The sequence below is a fragment of the Stenella coeruleoalba genome (assembly GCF_951394435.1).
Source record: "Stenella coeruleoalba genome assembly, chromosome: 7".
Lineage (NCBI taxonomy): Eukaryota > Metazoa > Chordata > Mammalia > Artiodactyla > Delphinidae > Stenella > Stenella coeruleoalba.
This window is the reverse complement of record NC_137153.1, coordinates 109,730,548-109,752,556: the sequence shown is the minus strand read 5'-3', so window position 1 is coordinate 109,752,556 and position 22,009 is coordinate 109,730,548. Positions and strand designations below refer to the sequence as shown.

The 22,009-nt window shown below is 40.4% G+C and overlaps 2 long non-coding RNA genes and 1 pseudogene across 3 annotated transcripts; 1 reads left to right on the top strand and 2 right to left on the bottom strand.

Annotated features, from left to right (window-relative positions):
* Window positions 1-801: 801 nt before the first annotated feature.
* On the bottom strand, window positions 802-13,970 carry LOC307188853. The gene is made up of 3 exons (XR_013829078.1): window positions 13,757-13,970; window positions 9,200-9,239; window positions 802-887 (listed from the first exon to the last, which is right to left on the bottom strand). It is a non-coding gene; the product is annotated as an uncharacterized lncRNA (long non-coding RNA).
* Window positions 13,674-14,726, top strand: LOC307188851 (kunitz-type protease inhibitor 2-like; annotated as a pseudogene). Its single transcript has 2 exons — window positions 13,674-13,969; window positions 14,021-14,726. The product of its transcript is annotated as a kunitz-type protease inhibitor 2-like (transcript).
* Window positions 14,727-15,028: 302 nt separating this feature from the next.
* LOC307188852 lies at window positions 15,029-22,009 on the bottom strand. The gene is made up of 4 exons (XR_013829077.1): window positions 21,678-22,009; window positions 21,217-21,296; window positions 19,874-20,035; window positions 15,029-15,123 (listed from the first exon to the last, which is right to left on the bottom strand). It is a non-coding gene; the product is annotated as an uncharacterized lncRNA (long non-coding RNA).

Below are 22,009 nucleotides of genomic sequence, written 5' to 3'. Positions count from 1 at the left end.
GCCTTCACACCAAATGCTCTGATGCCTCCCCTTCCCAGTGCTGGACTCTCAGGCTGGGGCCCTGACATGGTTCTCCCACAGGAGAACCTCTGTAATATAATTTTTCTCCAGTTTGTGGGTTGCCCACCTGTGGGGTATGAAATTTTATTATATCACATATCCGTTCCTCCTACTGGTCTCATTGTGGTTCCTTCTTTTATGTCTTTAGTTGTAGAAAATCTTTTCTGGCAGGTTTCAGACTTTTTCAACCATGGTTATTCTACAGATGGTTGTGATTTTGGTGTGTTAATGAGAGGAAGTGAGCTCAGGGTCTTTCTACTCCGTCATCTTGATCACTCTCCTCTGCCCTTGCCTCCTTTCAGTCTGTTCTCAACACAGCAGCCAGGGTGATAATATTAAATTGTACATAAGACCATGCCCCTGCTCAAAACTTTGATTTCCCATCTTATTCAGAATAAATGTGATCGTCCTTGCTGTGATCCCGAAGGCCCTCATCTCCTAATACTGTCCCCCTAGTTCAGTCTACTCCTCCCCACTGTTCCTTGAACTCACCAGGCATGCTTCTACCTCAGGGCCTTTGCACCATTCCCTCTGCCTGGAATACTCCCTCACTATCTCTGTTTTTTACTCACAGGTCATCTTCTCAGTCAGGCCTCCCTGATCACCTGGTCTAAAATTACAGAGTCCCCTCTCTCCAAAATTTTAAACTTAATTCTTCCTTCCTTATTTTTTCTCTTTACCATTTATAACTATATAGCATACTATATATTGTATTTACTTATTTACCTTATTTATTGTCTTTCTCCCCACAAAAATGTAAGCTTCCATGAGTTCAGCGTTTTTGTCCATTTTGTTCACAGCTCTAATCTCAATGCCTAGAAAAGTAACTGGCATATAGAAAGTATTCAATCAGTATTTGTCAAATAAACAAAAGAACTGATGGACATGAAATAAATATGACTGATGACTTTGGAAACTGTCTTAATTCATTTGCTTCTTTCTAAGCATCTAACTAGGACAAAGGAGGTCATGAAAATTAACGCTAGATGGCACAATATTACAAAGAAAGCAACCTAATCCTTTCCTCTGGACTGGAATTGCTTCAAGAAAAGCCTAAGTGTTGCCAAGTTTCCTCTGGCCTCCCCACACCCCAGCCTGCAGATGTCATGTTTTGCTGTAATAACTCAAATTTCACTGATTTATACCCCACCTGCATAAATGTTATCCTGCCCTGTTGAGGATTTCAGTGCTTCCATGTGCCAGTCCATGTTACCAAGTTCCTCCTCCCCAACCCTTGTAACCTCCCAACCCACCTGCAACTGAAGTCATTAATGCACTAGAGCCTTCAAGTTTCCAGAGCTGTGGGTGATCTGTGGTGAGAAAGAATCTGTCCCCTCTGGGTCACACTCTGTTGCAGGGGTAGGTGTCACAGATTTTTACCCCCAACCTCTTCTCTCCCCAGAACTCACCATTGGATCCATGGGTTCCAAGGGTTGGGGATGGATCTGAATGACAGCTACCATGGAGTCTTAAGAATCACCATTTCCCTGCACCAGTTAAAGGCTCTCTTACTGGGACAACTTTAGCACATCTTGACTACTCACTCCCTAAAGACTGGTTATCCCAGAAGGTGACTCAGTGCTCATGCCAAGAAGCTACTGTCACTAATCAGTCTTTGCCAGTTTATATTAGGTTGTGGTGACCAACTCATTGCGGTTTTCCAGGGACTTTCCCTGTTTTAATGCAGGAAGTTTCATGTTCTAGGAAATCCCTGACTCTGGGACAAACCAGGGCAGTTGACAACCCTACATTAATCCCAGATCTCACTCCACTCAAACTCAAACCAGAACTGTGTCACATCTGTGTAAAATTTTTAATGCACATATTTTGTTCTCCCCTCCCACCCACGTCATCAGTCACCACATTGGTCAATTCTATCTCCCTTTTGTCACCTATATTCATTTTCTCCTTTATATTCTCACTGCAAAAGTTAGTGGGAAACTACAGTAACCAAGACAAGACAGGACCACTGAAGATCCAGAGCCTTTAGGAATGAAGCTTTGGATCACACCACCTGGTACAGGTGCTGGCTCAGAGTAGAGGAAATATAGAATGAGTAGGGGAAGAAAGAAGTTACAAGTATCAACTACAAGCTCATGACTAGAGAGAAGAAAGGACTAATATCTAAACGTTAGTTTCTTTTTTGCTCACTGTATGTCTGTATATGTGTGTGTTTATGTATTTGTGTATATACAAACTAATTTTTTCTTCCTTCGCAATGTAAGAATTAATGGCAGTGGTTAACTTTACAGTTTCATCTTTAGTGTACAGGATATTCAAGAGGGACTCTAACTGAACTGGAGGAGTAATTGACATCATTCAAAGATCAATAAAATGACACTTGCGACCTTTTCTTTTTGTGGAAAAGGTGAGAGTGCCTATTTCTACAAAGGACAGCTGTGTCTTGTTAAAGAAAAGCTGAAATTTGTTATTGCTGTACAGGAAGTTGAAATACATGTAGAAAGTTGTGTATGGATATTGAATAGGTAAAGTGATGAGCTGTCCCAGTTATTACACCATTGTCTCTCAGTTCAAACCCACACTTTTATACTCTGCTTTGTGATGCTACGTTGGGACTATGAGAACTATATTTCTACTTTGCCACTTGACTTCCTGCAAGGAAGAGGAGGGAGAAAGGATGCACTCCTTTCCTGACAAGTGGTTATCAATTACAGTATTCAGCTTGGGGGTGGGGCACTCCTAGAACCAGCCTCACATGTCTAATCAAAGATATCAGCAATAGTCAGCTATTGAGACCACCTCGGAGGTCTCAGGATCCTCTCCTTCAAGCTTCCTTTTGTCCCCCCAACCCCAGGAGTGACAGCTTCATCATACAGTTCCTATCTCTGGGTTAGCTCAGTAGCCCCTTTTTTGCCTTTTCAGTTCTCCAAAACTGCTTAACTAATTCCTTATATTAAATTCTCTCTGTTGAAATGCCAAGTGTATTTTCTGTTGTTGTGACTATATCCTGACTGATACAGTCACCTGCCAAGTGAAGAACACAACCACCTGAAGTGCTAGCTAGAAACAAAGGAAATATGGAATAAGAAGTAAAAGAGGGAAGTGATAAATATCAACTATGACCTTGTGACTTTATACAGCAATAAGGATGATAGCACTAATGCATATTTTTGTTATGTACCTACTAACCAATGATTTCTACTTTTCCCCCTTCCCCTTCTCCTGCAGTTTTGTATGGAGTTTTGGTGAAACTTAATTTACAATCTAGTTCATAGGCCACCAGGTCACAAAAAGTCACATCTGGAGCTGCTGGAGAGGAGTGAGGCTCACCAGTAGATCCTGAACATGAGAAGGAGACAATGACTAATGGGACTTTGAGTCTCTCTTCTCGTCTGGGGAGAAAGGGAGAGTGTCATTGTATGACAGGCAGAAGTATGAAGGTATTAAACATGGGCAGAAGGGTGAACTTAAATGCTGAGTAGCAAAAGAGCTGGCTATTTAGACTCTGAACGCGCTTGTCCTCAAATCCATTCTTTGCCCTTCTGCTGCACTGCTCTGGACTGCAGGGGGCTGACCTCTGTTAACTGTGATACCCAAACTCACTATCAGCTGATTTCTGAAAGACTGGAAGACAGGGAGGGAAGGCATACGCCAGGACATTTCTCTCTTCTCTCTTCTAACTCAGGCACTTCTTTGGCAGGGACTGCACCTCCTTAGTGGACCCAGCTCCCCCTAGACAGATCCTTAGAGGTCCTGGTCTCCAACAGATGACACATAGCTCTGGGATTCAGTAACACAGTTTTTCATTTATGTCTCTCCATGCTACAAGCTGTGGCTCTTCTGCTTAACTTTCTCAGTTAGGCTCTCAGCTCTTCTATCACCTGGTAACCACTTCCATGCATTACATTTTCTCTGTTGTAAATACTAGAAGTGGGTGCTATTTTTCTGGTTGTCCCTGTCCCTGACAGCTAATCCCACTCCAGATCCACCATAATACTAAGTCAATATTCTGCAATGCTCCAACTTCTGGGTATTTAGGTACAAATATACCTACCCGCTTACAAAATTAGGGGTTTTTTTTTGTTGTTGTTGTTTGTAGTTGTTGTTGTTTTTTATAAACTTATTTACTTTTGGCTGCATTGGGTCTTCATTGCGGTGCGTGGGCTTCTCATTGCGTTGGCTTCTCTTGTTGCAGAGCGCGGACTCTAGGCGGGTGACTTCAGTAGTTGTGGCACGCGGACTCAGTAGTTGTGGCTCACGGGCTCTAGAGCGCAGGCTCAGTAGTTGTGGCGGACGGGCTTAGTTGCTCCGCAGCATGTGGGATCTTCCTGGACCAGGGCTCGAACCCGTGTCCCCGGAGTTGGCAGGCGGATTCTTAACCACTGCACCGCCAGGGAAGTCCCACAAAATGAGGTTTGTAGTAGGTTATTTATTGCAGTGTTGTTTGCAATGCCAAAAAGGAGAAACAAACCCCATTTCCTATAGGGAACTGGTTAAACAAACATTGGGACAACCACAGAGCTGTAAATATACCAATGCATATTATTCAGTGAAGAAAGCAGAGCACAGAACAGTTTAAATAGTATGTTATCTTTTGTGTAAGAAGGAGAAGAATAAGAATATGTTTGTACTTACATAAAGAAACACCAAAAAATACACACAAGAAAAATAATAAAACCAGTTACTAACGGGGGTGGGGCAAGGAAGAACAAGGCAGACAGAGACAGGAGGGAGAATTTTCAATATATACTCTTTATGTTGTTTTAGTTTTTGAGCCACAAAGATGCATTACCTATTGAAAAAGTAATAAAAATTATTAAAATGCATAAAAAGGAAAAAACTGCAACCTAGTCACTAAATGATAAACATAACCAATATCAAAACACTTTATATAAAATTATAGGAAAGTGAAAGATGAGAAAAGACTACATATTGTATAATTTCAACTACTTTGCATTCTGGAAAAAGGCAAAACTATGGAGACAAGAAAAAGATCAGTGGTTGTCAGGGTCTGGGAGGGAGGGATGAATAGCTGGAGCCCAGAGGATGTTTAGGGCAGTGAAAATACTCTGGATGATATAATAATGATGGATACATGTCATTATACATTTGTCCAAACCCACAGAATGTACACCAAGAGTGAAGCCTGAGGTAATCTATGGACTTTGGGGGATTATGATGTGTCAGTGTAGGTTTATCCTTGATAACAAAGGTACCATTCTGGTGAGTGATGTTGATCATGGTGGAAGCTGTGCATATGTTGGGGTAGGGAGTACAGGCACACCTCAGAGATGTTGTGGGTTCAGATCCAGACCACTGCAATAAAGCAAATATCGCAATGAAGCAAGTCACATGAATTTTTTTATTTTCCCATTGCATAGAAAAGTCATGTTTACTCTATACTGTAGTCTATTAAGTGTGCGATAGCATTATGTCTAAAAAAAAATGTACATACCTTGATTTAAAAATACATTATTGAGGGCTTCCCTGGTGGCGCAGTGGTTGAGAGTCCGCCTGCCGATGCAGGGGACGCGGGTTCGTGCCCCGGTCCGGGAAGATCCCACATGCCACGGAGCAGCTGGGCCCGTGAGCCATGGCCGCTGAACCTGCGCGTCCGGAGCCTGTGCTCCGCAACGGGAGAGGCCACAACAGTGAGAGGCCCGCATACCGCAAAAAAAAAATAATAAAAATACATTATTGCTAAAGAAAAATTGCTAACCATCATCTGAGGCTTCAGCGAGTCGTAATCTTTTTGCTGGTGGAGGGTCTCGCCTCAGTGTTGATGGCTGCTGACTGATCGAGGTGATGGTTGCTGAAGGTTGGGGTGGCAATTTCTTAAAATAAGACAACAGTGACGTTTGTCACATCAATTGACTTTTCCTTTGATGAACAATTTCTCTGTAGGCTGCAATGCTGTTTGATAGCATTTTACCCACAGTAGAACTTCTTTCAAAATTGGAGCCAATTCTCTCAAACCCTGCTGCTGTCAATTAAGCTTATGTAATATTCTAAATCCTTTGTTGTCTTTCAACCATCATCACAACATCATTACCAGAAGTAGATTCCATCTCAAGAAGCCAATTTCTTTGCTCATCCATAAGAAGCAACTCCTCATCCATTAAAGTTTTATCATGAGATTGCAGCAATTCAGTCACATCCTCAGGCTGCACTTCTACTTCCAGTTCTCTTGCTATTTCCACCACCTCTGCAGTTTCTTCCTCCACTGAAGTCTTGAACCCCTCAAAATCATCCATGAGTGTTGGAATCAACTTCTTCCAGACTCCTGTTCATGTTGATATTTTGACCGGTTCCCGTGAATCATGAATGTTTTTAATGGCATCTAGAATGGTGAATCCTTTCAAGAAGGTTTTCAATTTACTTTTCCAGATCCATCAGAGGAATATCTATCTATGGCAGCTACAGCCTTATGAAATGTACTTCTTAAATAACAAGACTTAAAAGTTGAAATTACTCTTTAACCATGGGCTGCAGAGTGGAAGTTGTGTTAGCAGGCATGAAAACAACATTAATCTCATTGTACATCTCCATCAGAGCTCTTGGGTGACCAGGTGCACTGCCAATGAGCAGTAATATTTTTAAAGGAATCCTTTTTTCTGAGCAGTAGGTCTCAACCATGGGGTTAAAATATTTAGTAACCCATGTTGTAAACAGATGTGCTGTCATCTGGTATTTGTTGTTTCATTTATACAGCACGGGCAGAGTAGATCTAGCAGAATTCCGGGAGGCCCCATGATTTTCAAAATGGTAAATGAGCACTGGCTTCAACTTCAAGTCACCAGCTGCAGTAGCCCCTAACATGAGAGAGTCAGTCTGTCCTTTGAAGCTTTGAAGCCAGGCATTGACTTCTCCACTCTAGCTATTAAAGTCCTAGATGGCATCTTCTTCCAATATAAGGCTGTTTTGTTGACACTGAAAATCTGTTGCTTAGTGTAGCCACGTTCATTAATTACCTTAGCTAGATCTTCTGGAAAACTTGCTGCAAGCAGCTTCTATGTCAACACTTGCTGCTTCACCTTGTACTTTTATGTTATAGTGATGGCTTCTTTCCTTAAATCTCATGAACCGGCCTCTGCTAGCTTCAAACTTTTCTTCTGTAGCTTCCTCACCTCTCAGCCTTCATTGAATTGAAAAGTTAGGGCCTTACTCTGGATTAGGCTTTGGCTTAAGGGAATGTTATGGCTGGTTCAATCTTCTATCCAGACCACTAAAACTTTCTCCACATCAACAATAAGGCTGTTTCACTTTCTTAGCGTTTGTGTGTTCACTGGAATAGCACTTTAAATTTCCTTCAAGAACACTTCCTTTGCATTCACAACTTGGCCAACTGGTGCAGGAGGCCTAGCTTTTGGCCCATCTTGGTTTCAATGTGCCTTCCTCACTAAGCTTAATCATTTCTTGTTTTTGATTTAAAGTAAGAGGTGTGCAACCCTTCCTTTTACTTGAACACTTAGAGACCACTGTGAAGTTATTAACTGGCCGAATTTCAATATTGTTGTGTCTCAGGGAATAGGGAGGCCTGAGGAGAGGGAGAGAGATGGGGGAACAGCCAGTCGGCGGAGCAGTCAGAATACACACAGCATTTATCAATTAAGTTCACCATCGTATATGGGCATGGTTAATGGCTCCCCCAAATAAATATTACACAATACTAACATCAAGGATCATTGATCACAGATCACCACAACAAATGTAATAATAATGAAAAAGTTTGAAATATTGCGAAAATTACCAAAATTGACACAGAGATATTAGGTGAACAAATGCTGTTGGAAAAAATGGCACCAACAGACTTGCTTGATGCAGGGTTGCCATAGACCTTCAATTGTAAAAGAACACAGTATCTGCAAGCACTATAAAGCAAAGCACAATAAAACAAGGTATGCCTGTATAGGGGAACTCTCTGTACCTTCTTCTTAATTTTATCATAAACCTAAAACTGCTCTTTAAAATTCTTAAAAAAAATTAGAGGAAAGGTGAAAGCCAAGGGAGGGAGAGAGAAAGAGAGCAAATACGTGGAGAGCTACAGTCCTCATTTACACAAATGGTAAAGAAGCCATAGTGGATATGTTAACTCCCTTCCTCCATCAATTCAAGCTTTGGTTGCCTTTGGCTAGTGTAAGTCAGTTAAAGTTCTTTGCCTAGTCAACTGACCCTTAGACACCTTTGATTCCTGAGGTGTCTAAGCCTGCCTTGTTTTTTGTTAAACTTAATAACTGGGCATGTAAAAGAAAGCATCCAGACGCCACTAGCTTTATAACAGTAACCCTAATACTATAACCCTAATACGGTAACCCTTTGATAATCAGGGCCAATCACACCAACCAATACTAGAAGCCTTACTTCTCTAGCTGTGAACTGAGTTTCTTGACTGATCACACTGTTTTATGAAACACAACAATGGTACCAAAAAAAAGCATTCAGTGATTCCATGGATTATATCAATGGTAGAATTATGACAAACAGAAATGGCAAATAATGCAGATTAAGTGTCAGTATTGATGATTAAAAAATGTTTCCCCCACGGCTTCCAGATAAAGATGGCAGATTGAGTATAATAATTCAATTTCACTTCCTCTGAAACTCCACTGAAAGTACGGTAAAGAGATTTTTTTTTTTTAACTCATAAACCTATAAATCCAGAGAGAAGAGAAGAAGAGACAATAGCAACAAAATATTAAGGCTGGAATGTGGAAAAGTGACTTAGGATATAGTGGGGAAAGCCAAGAACTAAATTCATGTATATCACAGAATCTTCCAAAGGCTCAGGAACTAAGTGGACTTTTGGAAGTGGGGGGAGGGGGGCAGGGTAAGAAGGGATATTAAATAAGGACTGATAGAATGCAGTTTTAAAATACATTCCCAATCTCCCAATTCCTCCCACCCCCCCTTCCCCCTTGGTATCCGTACATTTGTTCTCTACGTCTGTGTCTCTATTTCTGCTTTGCAAATAAGATCATCTATAACATTTTTCTAGATTCCACGTATATGCGTTAATACACGATATTTGTTTTTCTCTTTCTGACTTACTTCACTCTGTATGACACTCTCTAGGTCCATCCACGTCTCTACAAATGACCCAATTTCGTTCCCTTTTATGGCTGAGATACATATACACTATTGATACTATGTAAAAAATAGGTAATTAATGAGAACATACCGTATAGCACTGGGAACTCTTCTTAATGCACTGTGGTGACCTAAATGGGAAGGAAATCCAAAAAAGAGGGGATATATTTATATGTATAGCTGATTCATTTTGCTGTACAATAGAAACTAACACAACATTGTAAAGCAACTACACTCCAATAAAAATTAATTTAAAAAAATAAAGTACATTCTCCACCCCTTGAGTGTGGGCTGAGCTTAGCGACTTTCTTCTAAAGACTAGGGTATGGGAAGAGAGACACAGGTAACGAGAGAACCCAGAGACACCACCTTAGCTACGTGAGCACTCAAGTTTAAGATCACCAGTCACAAGTCATGTTGGTGTCATGTTCTCCTGATACGATGCAGTGAAAAGGGCAGTTCATCTGTGGCATTCTTCCCTCAAATCCATATTCCTGATGTAATCATGACAAACCCAAACATCAGGCAAACCCAAATAGAGGGGCAGCCTACAACACCTGACCTGTACTCTTCAAAACTGTCAAGGTCACAAAAGACAAGGAAAGACCAAAAAACCGTCACAGCTTGGAGACTAAGAGATCATGATGATTGAATGCAGTGTAATATCCTGAAACAGAGAAGGGCATCAGTGAAAAAACTGGTAAACTCCAAATAAAGTCTGTGGTTTTGTCAACGGTATTGTCCTCATGTTAATTTCTTAGTTTTGGTAAATGCAGCTTGATTATGGAAGATGTTACCTTTTGGGGAAGCTTGGGGAAGTGTGTACAGGTACTCCGTACTATCTTTGCAACTTTTTTGTAAATCTAAAATTTCAAAATAAAAAGATATAAAAATATAAAATGGAGAAAAGGAGATAGAGCTCTACTTCCCCTCCCTCATGGCATTAACTCTTCCTGCAGAAGACTGGAACTGGTAAATGCAGAATGACTGAACAGCTGTGGTGCAGGTACCCTACTGGGAAACAGGAGCAGGACCTAAACTGTGCACACTGAATGATAAGACCCAACGCCAGCCTTAGAACTGAGCGCCTGGGCCCCCCACTTGTTAGAGAGCCCTATGAATCAGAGAGATGAGAGAATAAATTCATGGAAGAACACATGGGTATCGTTATCAATCAAGGCCCAGCACCCAGTGCTGGCACAGTGCAATCTATAACCTTAAGTATGTCCCTTTTGTGACACTAACTTCATTTGAAGATGCTTCTCCCCCTCGCTTGCTCTTGTCCTCCTTTCTCCTCTAAATAAAAGGTGACTGTCCCTGAATGCTGTATAGGAATGTGGGTTGTGCTTCTGCTGTCAAACACAGACTTTGCTACAGAAGGAATATGAACAGCAAAAGCACTTCGGTAAGAGAAAATACAAATTAATTAGTTTGACAATCTTTCTTCCTGAGAGCACGGATGAAATAGATACTTGCATATTAAAGTCTCAAGAGTGTCAGATGTCCATCTTTTTAAATTTCACTTCAAATTCTAGCTGGAGTATCCAGTGATATGCACTAATTAGCATACTATTCAATACCATTATACACAGCAACTGAGAAACACTTTGTAATATTAAATAATTCATATTACTCTTAAGTCTGTGTGTATATATGTCTAGATATAACAAGTGTGAAGCAAGCTATGTATTTCACACTGACAGATGGATACTAATTCTAGAATTGTAATTTGTTTTAGTTTTATAAAATGGTTAATATGATTTAAACAAAACGTTAAGTTTGAATTACCAGATAAGCAATAATGAGAGATGGAGCATGAGACGACTTCTCAGTTTTCTCCCTCAATGAGTCATGGTTTCCTTAGGCAAGGTTTGCACAACAGGTAACACTTACCCAATGCTTCTCACACCAGAGGCAATTTCCTCCCTTGCCTCACCTGGGGGGCAGGCATTTGGCAATATCTGGAGACATTTTTGATCGCCATGACTCAGGGCTGGGGTGCTACTGGCATCTGGTAGATAGAGGCCAGGGATGCTACTAAACATCTTACAATGCACAGGGCAGCCCCCCAGAGCAAAATAATCCAATCCAAAATGTTAATAGTGCCACAGCTGAGAAGTCTGTTTTAGATAAATCTCAGAGCTTGGGGTTCTCTAAGCTTTGATGTCTCTCATATACTACTATTCCACTTGTCAAGACCCCACTCTTCCCTAATTTAGCTTAACCTGACATTCATATAAAATGCTTGGCAAAGTATGTGGATTCACATACTAATATAATTTACCAAATCACAGAATCAGTCTCTGAATTTGGTTTTCAGTTACCTCAGCCCTATGACTACAAGCAATAAGAGATTTTTACAACACTATCCCATAAAGGCTTTTGAGTTTTATTCTATTAAGGCAACACTTTTGCAATTTGAGTATGTCACCTGCTTGCTTTAAATTACCCCATGCGATTAAAGGCACCCATCATGGTTTAATCACACCTGTTCCCCTTTAAATTGAACTATGGCAACAGCTATCTGATTCCCCAGAGCTTCCTCCTCAGTGCGTACATAGTTCCATATAATCATACAAAATAACTTGATTGGCTATTTTTCCATTGCATACGGAATGCCACTTTACCATCATGGAATATGAAAGAAAGTCTCTGCATTTTGTCTGACCTCTATGTAATAACCGTTTCCCTGAGGACATGTTGCCTGCAGCCCACTGTCTGGAACCACTAGATAGTAAGCTCCATGGAGCCAGGGACCAAGCCTATCTTATTAATCACTGTATTCCCAGCACCCAGGCTGTACTTGGCACATAGCAGGTACCTAGTTAATATTTGTTGAATTAATTAGTAAAGTCAAATGTCAATTCCTCTAAGAAACTTTTTTATTAAAGTGCTTATTACATATGTTTCTTCATCTGCTTTTCCTCCTCAACTAAGTCTCTCAAGACAGAGACCTAATCACAAAGATACTTAGTAACCTAGTTACCAAGGTACAGGAAAGACCTTTCAAACAACTCATACAATAAAACCAACATCCCTGCTACCATCGTCAAAAGAGACAGTGTGAAAGAACTGAGAGCTTAAGAACTTATAGGCTCTTCACATAGGGAAGTAAAACTGTGGAAAGGCTGAATAGCTTACGTTTCTAAGTACACGCAGTACTGGTCTCCAAGAGATAACCAAACTGCTTTCACTCCTATCCTCCCCAAAAATGCCCTCTTGAAACGGCCTGAATTTTTTTTTTACATTCTAATAATGAAAGAAATTCTTCCAAATTTAAATTCATTTGAACAGGCATTCTTCTTTAAAATAACAATTATATCTGAAAATGTTAAGAGGTTGGCTATTAATAATCCATGTACTCATTAGGGCAAATCACTACAGTGAAGTTACTTTTTTTCTAATATCAGAGACTCTCCAAAACAGGAATGTAGGTAATTTTGGTGCAAAGAGAGCTTTGACAGGAGAAGATAGGCTTGAATGGACTGGGGCAACGTGGTAACTAGGGTAGTTAGCACCAAGCACTATGAAGTAGAAGAGAAGCAGATAAGAGAAGTGAAAGGATGCTGAAGACAATATACACCAATTTACAAACTGCCTAAGATCACTTCAAGACTTAGAGAACACAGGTCTTCCCTGGTGGCGCAGGGGTTAAGAATCCGCCTGCCAATGCTGGGGACACGGATTTGAGCCCTGATCCGGGACGATCCCACATGCTGTGGGGCAACTAAGCCCGTACGCCACAACTACTGAGCCTGCGAGCCACAACTACTGAAGCCCAGGCGCCTAGAGCCCGTGCTCCGCAACAAAGAGAAGCCACTGCAATGAGAAGCCCGCGCACCACAACAAAGAGTAGCCCCCGCTCACCGCAACTAGAGAAAAAGCCCGTGCGCAGCAACGAAGACCCAACGCAGCCAAAAATAAATAAATAAATAAATTTATTTTTTAAAAAAAGACTTAGAGAACATCTTCGTCTCTTGTTTCTGCACTTCACTTGCTCTCTGGTTAGTACTATGGTTCACCTGCTTCTAAATTAAGGATTACATGATGGATTCTGGGAGGAGGCTTCTTCTGAACATGAAGTCCACTAAATACCACCACTGTGCTGCTCACTTTCCTTGCAGCCACAAAATTGTGCATGCCCAATGCCCCTGTTAGTACTGTTGAGGCAACAATTAACTTTCTGCCACTTTGGAAGGTCTAGAGCTCTCAAAAAAGTCTTGTGATGATTTCATCACCTGACTAAATTACCTGACACAGAACTAAGAATGATTCAATGACTGCTTACAGAGTATAAAAACTGATTAATTCCACTCAAGGGGAAAAAAATCACTGACAAAACCAAACACTTTTACTAATTACTGTACTGCCACTCCATAAACACATGGTAGCTTTTATAGTAAAAAAAGATAGTTCCACTATGCTGAATTACAATCCCTTAGTTGAATGCTAAGCATAATTTAATTTTATTAATTTTGAGGGGATTTGTATAAAATCACTCCTTAATTTTATGAAATGCAGATTACAATACAGACTGTTTGCCATGATTTAATGCATAGCTTGTTTTTTTATTTTCTTTTCAGTCTATGTATATTTGATTAATAAATAATAAAAATAGAACCAAACACAGCAGTAGTTCTCAGCTTACCTTCTTCCAGTAGAAAAAGTTTCCATTTCTCCATGGATAAACCAATGTTTACGGAAAGTGTGACAAAAAGTCACTTTGTTTTTATATTTAAAAAAAAAAAATCCTAGGGGTGGAGCCCCTCATGGCGCAGCTGTGTGGGCTGAGGCGGTACTGGGCACTCCTCACCCTGCTGGCATCGCTGCTCCTCTCCCGCTGAGGCGGCCGACGGAGAATGTGGCGTTCATGGAAGCAAGGGCATCTACTAAGAGTGAGGTGTTTCTCCAGCCACACACAGCTGCACAGACTTTTGCCGAGTTTCGAAGAGTGTGGGGAAATGCCGGGCCTCCATCCCTAAGTGGTGGTACAATGTCACTGACGGATCCTGCCAGCAGTTTGTGTACGGAGGCTGTGGAGGGAATGACAATAATTCCATGACCAAGGAGGAGTGTCTTGCAAAGTGTGCTGGTGTCACAGTAAACACCATCGATGACCTGTCCAGGAATGGAGCAGATTCCTCTGTCCCAAGTGTTCCCGGAAGGCAGGATTCTGATGACCTGTCCAGTGATATGTTCAACTGTGAAGAACACTGCACTGCCAAGGCCGTTCCTGGGGCTTGCCGTGCATCCTTCCCACGCTGGTACTTTAATGCCGAGAAGAACTCTTGTGATAACTTCACCTACGGCGGATGCCGGGGCAATAAAAACAGCTACCCCTCCAAGGAGGAGTGCGTGCAGCGCCGCTTCGGCAAGCAGTTGTGTCCTGCCCTGGCCTGCACTAAAGCGGTGGTCCTGGCAGGGCTGTTCGTGATGGTCCTGACGCTCTTGCTGGGAGCCTCCGTGGTCTGCCTGATCAGGGTGGCGCGGAGGAACCAGGAGCGCACCCCCCGGACTGTGCGGAGCTCTGGGGACGACAAAGAGCCGCTGGTGAAGAACACTTACGTCCTGTGAATGCCCTGCCGCCAAGGGGCTGCTGCCCTCCTCAATCCCCCGTTAATGAAGAGAATCTGGGAAGGGAGGGGAGACAAGTGTTGAACGCATCTGTGCTTTTTCAAATAGAGTGATTGGTTTGTATTTGCGCGATCATTAGGGCATTTGGTCTGTTTGTTAATCCAGAAGGTAAGAGGGCTGCTCCCTGGTCTCCCGGGATGGGTTTGCTTTGGAAATTCTCTTAGTGAAGGGCTGTGCACGTTGCAAATGGTCTTAGCCCTAGATCGGAGTCGGTTCCTCTTCGATTTATTTCTTTGCTCCACGTATAGTTTTCTTAGCTTATGTTGAATCCTATTGTCTCCTTTCCGATCACAAAAGTAATGTTTAATAGTTTCCTTTGTTTGTTTTCTGTTTTGTTTTGTTTTTTAAAGTAAGCAGAAACATGTTTTTTTAATTAGGATTCTGAAAGGAAGAAGTAAAATGTACAAGTTTAATAAAAATGGCCTTCCCTTAAAAAAAAAAATCCTAAAAGTGGAAGGGAAAAGCAATCATTAGTTTACTTCCTATATATGGTTTGACTAACTTTTAGTAACCACAACCCCTATGTTCAGTACAGATTAGAAGAAACCTTATATTCAGACCATTTTAACTCTTCAGGGTATGTGGATTCTATCAGGAATAAACTTTTAATTTTTCTTTTAATTGAAACAGTATTTACTATTAAAAAATCACATGGCACTGAGAAGCAGAAAAGAAGATTTGAATAAATGGAGAGAGATATACTTGTGGATCAGAAAACTGGCCCTTCAGCCATCCATGCACTACGGACTTCTGCCAGGTGGTTAGCTTCCCTAAGCCTGTCATGAAATACCGACAGATTTCCTGCTTCCCTCAACTAGTCAACTGGTATCTTTGGATTTTCTCTTTCAATCTAATCCACCTGCCATCATCTCCCTGCCTTTTGAATTGTATACATCACTTTATCCCTTGAGTTTCCTTTGCCTAAAACTCTTTCTTCACCATTTTCTGTTCTTGGTAAGATGCAGCACTTTTTCCCCAGATCACACCAGCCCAAGAGTAAAGTATTAAGTCTCCCAAATCCGTATGTCTCTGACTCTGATTCGGACTCTACCAGCACTTCAAGAGCTCCAGTTTCCCTGCCACAGCTTTGGGTGCCCCAACGGCTGCCTCATGGATGCTCTACAGAAAAATCCTCTTGATTACCCACTTGGTTGGTGCCATTTGCTCTTCTGCTGCTGCTGTTTCCTGGCGTTGCTAATGAACAAAACAGCAGCCATGCTGCCGTGGCCACCGACGGTACTATAGCTAGCTACTGGGACCCACCAACAGGTACCAGTCCTGATGGAACCTGCCGATGTCTGTGCCATGGGTCCTGTCCTCTGACACTTCCCAAGCCTTGCAACTGATGCTATTGACACTTTCTGTTCTCAGTGTTACAGCCACTATAATTCCTACACCATTTTCCACTTTAGCTACCATGCTCTATCATTCTGAGTCTGAGAGTTGGGCTGTAGAACTAAATGCATAAGCCATTTAGATCATCTGTCCACTACAATGCTGGCCAAATGTCCTTCAATCAAACATAGGCTCCTGAAAAATCTTCCCTAGTTTAAAAAATTAAGCATTTATTTATTCTGCCTTTTTAGGAAAAACTTAATTCATCTCCAGTTGATAAAGGAAAGCTCCTCTTTATTGAAGAATGCTAGATAGTGATAATAAATGTAAAAAGAATGGGAGAATCAGAAAATCACCATTTGGCACCCCCTGCCCCTCAATGAAATAATTGATTCAAGCAACAACCATCAGTGGATGTCAAAAAAGATAAATAAATAAAACAAATATGGCAAAATGCTAGCACTTACTGAATTAAGTGGTGGGTAAATTCTTTTAATCTTCTGAAAAAATTTTTTTCAATAAAAAGTTGGGGCAGGGTCAAGTCTCCCTTAAGGTGAGGTCTTTCTCATGAGGATTGGTGTTCCTTTATGTAAATGGAACCCTGGAGTCACCTACCCATGCCAGAAGCCAGATATATACTAACTTGTGAGGTGAGCACAGCTTCAGCCTGAGCTGAGAACCCTGCTACACTTCAGTCATAGTGCCTTCCTGATGCCTTCCTCTTTCTGACCCTTTCAGCTCTGTTTCCTCCCATCTGTCTTAAGGACAACCCTTGAAAACAAATACGAGTTTACAATTGCATAGTCACAACAGGGAGCAAACCAGAACCATCTGGGGAGCTTTTTCAAAAGATACACACCCAGAGCCTGACCTATAGATATTTCCATTCTTGGGCGGGCCTTGGGCACATGATCTTGAAAAAGTCTCCAGATAACTCTGATATACCTCTCTGAAAGAGAGCTGTTTCTCTGAAACTATACTTAGGCTTTTTCCTGAAGAATCTATACAAACATCCCTGACTTACAATGGTTCAACTTAACGATTTTTTGACTTTACAATGGCATGAAAATACGCATTTAGAAGAAACTGTACTTTGAATTGCGAATTTTGATCTTTTCCCAGGCTAGCGATGACACTCTCTCTTGATGCTGGGCAGCCACAGCCCCCAGTCAGCCACACAATCACAAGAGGAAACAATTGATACACTTAAAACCATTCTGTACCCAGACAACCATACTGTTTTTCACTGTCAGTACAGTATTCAATAGATCGCATGAGACAGTCAACACTGTATTATAAAATAGCTTTGTGTGAGATGATTTAGCCCAACTGTAGGCTAATGTAAGTGTTCTGAGCACCTTTAAGGTAGGCTGGGCTAGGCTATGGTGTTCAGTAGGATAGATGTACTAAACGCATTTTCAACTTACAATATTTTCAACTTATGATTTCAACTTAGGTTTATTGGAACATAACCCCATCATAAGTTGAGGAATATCTGTATACATAAGAAAGGATGGGGGCAGATTTAGAAATTGAAAAGATAAATATCAACTTAGGAAACTGAAAAAAATTCAAATTGTTGGTATGGTAGTTATTAATGCTGCTCACTGGTGTCTAATTCCCTCTTTCCTAAACCCAGAAAACTGCACTTTCCCCTGCTTGTTTGAAGTTGGACCTAGCTGTGTTACTGGCTTTGGCCAATGAAACATAAGCATCAGTGCATGTGTCACTTCCAAGCAGAAGGCTTCAAGAGACAGCGCACAAGTCACCATAGCCCCTTTTCCCTCCCTTGGTGATGGTGGAAGCACCTGTTAAGATGTGCTGAGATCCCTGGGTGACTATGATGAAAAAGCCTCTGTCATCCCAGGACATGAAATGGGAGTAAGAAATAAAGATTTTTGTGGAAAATCATGGAAATATGGAAGTTGTTCATTAATGCAGCATAATCTACTCTATCTGGACTGATAAACTGGCAAACCTTCTTTCACGGAGCCAAAGCAATTTAAAGAGAATCAGTTCTGTCTTCATCAATGACTAAAAATTTACAGAGACGGTGTTGATAGAGGGAAACGGGGGAGCTTTAGGGTCAGAGCTACCTAAGTTTAAATCTATGTTGTCATTGTTTGTTGTAATAATAAAAATAGTATATAATGTCTGTGTAATATACAATTACTTTAGTAACCACTAACACTTATGAAGTGCTTACTATGTGCCAGGCACTGTGCTGAGCACTTCACATGGATTATTTCACTTATTCTTCCATAACTTGCCCAAGGTCAGAGAGCTAGGAAATGGTGGAACAAGGATTCTAACACAGGCAATGGAGGCACAGAGCCTGTGATCTTAACTACACCTCTATTTGCCTCACTCATTTGCCTCTTCTATAAATGAAGATTAGGCAATATGCAAAAAGGTAACATGAGTGATTACTTATCATGACCTACGGGAATGCAGTACTGTAAAAAGACAGGGAGCACAGGCACAATAATCAAATGCTACATTACTATACTTGCATTACTTAATGGCTAGTATTGAAATGATCACTGTTAACTTCTTTAAAGAAAGGTTTTTTAAAGTAAAGATACAGTGTACAAACAGCACCCATAAAATGCCCAATGATGTAGTAACTGTATCCAGTAGCTCCAAGCCATTATGTCTTAAAGTCCAAGAAAAAAGTTTTCAAGAATAGCAAGAAGATATTTTACGCTCAGCTAGCTGCAAATGATATACTGGGATCATTCATTTTAATAACCTTATGTTCATATATCAATTGTTAACTACATAAGAAAACACCATTATTAAATGTGAAGCCATTTGTTCTGGACCCTTTCTTCGTTTGTTTAACTTCCTCCTTTCTTTTGCTTCCTTATATAATACCGTAAGAGTACAAGTACAGACTTTCTACATAGACCGTCATGTCTTCTGCAAACAAAGACAGTTTTATTTTCTCCCTTCCCAATCTGTATACCTTTTACTTCCATTTCCTGTCTTATTCATTAGCAAGGACTTCCAATATGATGTTGAAAAGGAGTTGCCTTGTTCCTGATCCTAGTGGGAAAGCTTCTAGCGTCTCACCATTAAGCATGATGTTCACTGTAGGTTTTTCGTACATGTTCTTTATCAAGTTGAGGAAGTCCTCTCTATTCCTACCTTACTCAGTTTTTTACGATTAATGACTATTGGATTTTGTCAAATGCTTTTTTTGCATCTATTGATAGGATCATGTGACTTTTCTTCTTTAGCCTGTTGATGTGATGGATTACACTGACTGATTTTCAAATGTTACACCATTTTATATGTAACTGTATATAATTCTTTTATACATTGTTGGATTCCATTTGCTAATATTTTGTTGAGAACTTTTGCACCTATGTTCATGAGAGATATTGGTCTGTAGTTTTCTTTTATGTAATGTCATTGTCTGATTTTGATATTAGAGTAATCCTGGCCTCACAGAATGAGTTAGGAAGTACTCCTTCTGCTTCTATCTTATGGAAGAGACTGTAGAGAATTGGTATAATTTCTTTCTTAAATGTTTGGTAGAAATCACCAGTGACCCCGTCTGGGCCTGGACTTTATGTTTTAGAAGATTATTACTTATTCAATTTCTTTAATAGATAAAGACCTATTCAGATTGCCTATTACATGATCTTTTGATAAGAAGGGTTCATTCCACCTCTCTTGCTAAGATCTTCCATAACTTATGGCTTCATAATTTCCTTCTCAGTTTGGCATATGCCTTTTAGTCCATTGTCATCTCTTATCACTCCCACTCCCTGCATATCTGACTACTTACATTTCTCCCAAAATGTCAAACTCTGTCATACTCCCATGCAGTTACAAGGGCTTCTCTGTATTCCTAAGGCATCCTTTTCTAACTTGTATTTATCCTATCGAACTCAGCTTTCTGCAGAAGCGTTTCCTGATGTTTCCAGGCAAGTTAGCTGCCGCATTCAACCTGTATAATAGAGAAACAAAAATTATTCTTTAAAATTACCAAAAAAGTCCAAACTTTTTAATAGTTATTTTAAATGTTCGACGTAATTCAAGGTATGCAATAAATACTGACCTGGTTGTGGATTGTGTCCTTTATAAATTCATTATCTAAGACAGACAGACACACTTTGACACAGCACATCAACAACGATACAAACACTGAACAATAAAGTATCATTTCAAGATAAAGGTGAAGTATATATCAAGATTGAAGACAAACTGAGTACTCATTTAGGTGTATGCTTAGATGTGTCACTTATTAGGAATGCATTACAAAATGTTTGAGTCTTTTTGTTTCTTTTTATTTATCCTGAATGATTAAGCGCTTACACTCTGAAGTCATATAGACTTCAAACAAACACTACTTATAATCTGTGAGATCTTGGGCAAGGGAGTAAACCAAGCCTCAGTTTCCTCATGGAGATAAAAAATAAACAGTAACTGGTAGTGATATTAAATGATGGTATTGATATTACTTGAATTATTAAAAATAGTGTCATTATGTAGACCTCTCTTTCATTCCACATACAGTGATGGATAAAATATTTTTTTATCACGAATCCTTAGTGCCCTGTGAATAATAGCCTGTTGAAAAGAGAACCCTTTCTCCAACATAGTGCCCCTTTATTCATTTTTATAACTTTGACAGAAGTAGTTGAATACAGCGGCCACTAGATGGGGCAACATTCCTAGCAGAGTAATCCTTCCTAACCAAGAACTTTCAGTATTTATTAAAAATAAATCATGTCTAGAAAAATAATCACTCATAATTATAGGTTACCTGGATACATTTTACAGGGAAACATACATGACTTTGAATACCTCAGAGATATTAATATGAGAAAACAAGCAGGACAAAGATTTGAATACACCATAGTCATATGTGGTATTACGGGCTGAACTGTGTTCCCCCAAAATTCACATGTTGAAATCCTAAACCCTGGGACCTTAGAATGTGACTGTATTTGGAGGTAGGGTCTTTAAAGAGGTAATTAAGTTAAAATGAGGTCATTAGGGTGGGCCCTAATCCACTACGACTGGTGTCCTTATAAGAAGAGGAAATTTGTACACAGAAGTGTACAAAGAGAAGATGATGTGAAAACACAGGAAGAAGACAGTTATCTACAAGTCAAAGAGAGAGACCTGGAACAGATGCTTCCCTCAGGCCCGTTAGAAGAAACCAACTCTGCTGAACCTTGATCTTGGACTTCTCACTTCCAGAACTGTAAGAAAAATATACTTCTGATGTTTAAGCCGCCCAGTCTGTGGTGTAAGAAAAATATACTTCTGATGTTTAAGCCACCCAGTCTGTGGTACTTTGTTATGTAAACCCTAGCAAACTAATACATGTGGAAAGGAATACCAGAAAGAAAACTCCATGAGGGCAAGAATTTTTGTCTTTTTTGTTCATTGTTTTATCCCAGGCACCTACAACGATGCCTGGCACATAAATAGGCATTCAACAAATATTTGCTTTGTGAACTGATAAATAAAGAAGATTAATAAAATTCTTGCCATAGATGACTCTATTAAATACCACCAATGTTTCAGTAATGCTTTTTATTTTCATTAGACCTGAGGACACAAACACCCAGTGCTCTCACCAAGTGCTGTGGTGTAATTGGTCTGCTGCCACAGCTCAAATGTACAAAAGCCACTGGTGAAACTCCTGTTATGACTCCGTTCCCGAGTAATTTCCTGAAGAACAGAAGAGCTAAGAAGACAAAAATGCTGCTGTAACACAATAAAAGTGAATTAGTCCACATAGAGAAACAGATCAACCTAGTTAGACCCATCCTGGTGAAAATGCCACATACAGACATAGCTTGCTGGTACTGCTGTCCCCTCAAAAGCATCTGGTTAGCTGATTTCACTGCAGTCACTGTGAACAGCCTGGAATCATAATTTAAAGGAAAAGAAAATAAATAAGGACTTT